Source organism: Palaemon carinicauda, chromosome 10 (genome assembly GCF_036898095.1).
Source record: "Palaemon carinicauda isolate YSFRI2023 chromosome 10, ASM3689809v2, whole genome shotgun sequence".
Lineage (NCBI taxonomy): Eukaryota > Metazoa > Arthropoda > Malacostraca > Decapoda > Palaemonidae > Palaemon > Palaemon carinicauda.
The window spans coordinates 11,149,601-11,152,418 of NC_090734.1; positions in this window are offsets into that span (position 1 = coordinate 11,149,601).

Below are 2,818 nucleotides of genomic sequence, written 5' to 3' on the forward strand. Positions count from 1 at the left end.
TTACACATATCCTGTTCATTTTTCCCTTCTTCTTCTTCTTCTTGTTCTTGTTCTTCTTCGTCTTGTTCTTGTTCTTCTTCTTCTTTTTCTTCTTCTTCTTTATCTTCAACTATTTGCAGATTTAGTCCCGACTTGATTATATTTTTCATCCAGACTAAGCATGTTGAGCAGAATACCTTTGTGTCTTTATTTTTTATTTTTTGCTGTATTTTAGCACATGTAGGGTGTGTTGGAACATGGCAGGCATCACATTTTCTAATCAGTTGTTGAGGATTATTAATGGAATACCATATCTTACATGTATTACACCATTTAGGCATTCTTTTTCCAATGCATCAATCAGCATATTCACCATATTGGACTTCTTATTGTTCTTTGATGGAATTTGTTGATTGATGTAAACTTTCTTTATAAGTCTCTTTATCACTTGGATCTTCTTTGGAATTTCTTCTATTATTTTGCTGATGTTTTCCGCAGATTTGCTCCAGTTTATTGGATCATATTGTTTCAATATGTCTGCGAATATTTTTCCGTCACACTGGTTGGAGTTACTAGTGACCTCTGTTATCAGACGGTCAAGTTCTTGTTACGCCAACTTATGAAATTTTCTTTTGCTGACTGTAGCAATGTCCCTCCAAGCTTTGCCTGTTTTATAGAGCGCCCTCTTGATCAGATTTTTAGTAATTCACAAGATAACTATCCTATGCCGACGTTTTATCCCACTTTTCTGACCTCAAACTTATCACCGACTATTCACGAAAACTTGTAGCTATATTGCACTTGATAGCCTTTTGTTATCTGCCTTAAATCAGGATATTTTTAGGGTCGCACAAGTGTATTCACTCACCGGCACACAGATACAACTCGAGAGAGAGAGAGAGAGAGAGAGAGAGAGAGAGAGAGAGAGAGAGAGAGAGAGAGAGAGAGAGAGAGAGAGAGATAGAGAGAGAGAGATTTTGGATGTTTCAAAGACTTTTTAATTCATCTCCTTAAACTCCATTTGCTTTTTGGTAGAGCAAATTAGTTTAAGAATTTAAAGAAATCTTATGATCTTGTCCAACTTATTCATGAACTTGTTTACCCTGTTACTGTTTACTAAATCGGCTGGAAGTCTATTCCAAGTAATCGCTATTTTGTATGGAAAGAAATTACCACATTGAGTGGTGTTGTATCTTTTCAATTCCAGTTTGTGTCCGTTACCTCTGGACTGATTTGTACTAAACGTGAATAGATTGTTGTAACTCTACAATTGTTAATACTTTAAGAATTTTAAATTCCTCTATTAACTGTCCCCTTAGTCATCGAGTTTCTAGATCAAATAAGTTCAAACATTCCATCATTCGTCTATATCCAAATTGCCATAGTGTTGGAACTAGTTTGGTGACCTTAGCTTGTATTGCTTCCAGTCTATCTATATCATTCTGAATACTTCAAGCCCAGAATTGGACTCTGTATCCTAGATAGTGTCTTATTAGTGATGTGTACAGCTGTAGTAAAGTCTACGTTTCTGTATTTAAATTGTTTCTTTATGTAACCTACTAGGTTTTGTGCTTTCTTTCCGGTCTTTAAGCTCTGTTTAGTGAACTTCAAATCCTTACTGATAATAATACCAAGATCTTCCTCCTGGTCCACACGTTATATTTTATTATACTCAGCAGTGAGTAATCTGATTGTGGGTTACTATAACATATGTTCATGATTTTGTATTTATTACAGTTGGAAGGCATTTGCCATTTTTCTGGGCCATTCTCCTAGCTTCATTAGATCCTCTCTTAAGAGAGAGAGAGAGAGAGAGAGAGAGAGAGAGAGAGGAGAGAGAGAGAGAGAGAGAGAGAGAGAGAGAGAGAGAGAGTTACAACGAATAAGATGATGAGGATTTCTGTGCGTATTTACCTTTATCCGTTTTTGTCACAAGTAATAGTAATCAATCGGAAATCTCACTTACACCTTCTGATTATGGAATAGTTATGCCCCTTGCCCGATGAATTTCCTCACATTATACGAACAATCGAACAAGAAGTGTAGATAATCGACTATACACGTATCAATTTTTCAATCTAAGATCATAAATATCATATCCCAAGACAATTCTTAGGAAACACAGTAGAAAGAGGTTAAATATCATAGTGGAGCTTATTAACAAAATCTAGTGATATAGTGATGAATGATTTATGTATTTATATTTGCTAGGAGGACTTACAGTATGTGGACGCAGATCAATAAAAATACTAAATATTTAAACGAAAAAGTTCGTTAATCTTCTCACTAACAAAGATTTGCACTTAATCCATTATTAGTGTGTCTGTGGAATGCACCATATCGAAATGGTAGTGGAGAGGTATGAAATGTATAAACAATGGGAGAGAGCTCTTATGATCTCCTCACCATAACATAAACAAGAGTTTGCATTAAATTTGCAAATTCGGAAATACGCGTCGTAATCGGCAGTGTTTCTCAGAGAAGTAGAATTCCACCCAACGCATTTTAGGTAATGGGTTATTTCTAAAAAATTTCAGGTTATTATAAACTATAATTCTGTTTTGATTCAACGTCATTGCTCAAGCTATACAATCATTGGTAAAGAATATTGACAATCTACACATAAACACAGACCCACAAACACTCTCTCTCTCTCTCTCCTCTCTCTCTCTCTCTCCTCTCTCTCTCTCTCTCTCTCTCTCTCTCTTGTAAGGTCTTTAATGTATTAATCCCGTTGCAAAAATCAGTGGTGTTGATTAAAATAATTCTCTCTCTCTCTCTCTCTCTCTCTCTCTCTCTCTCTCTCTCTCTCTCTCTCTCTCTCTCTCTCTCTCTCTCT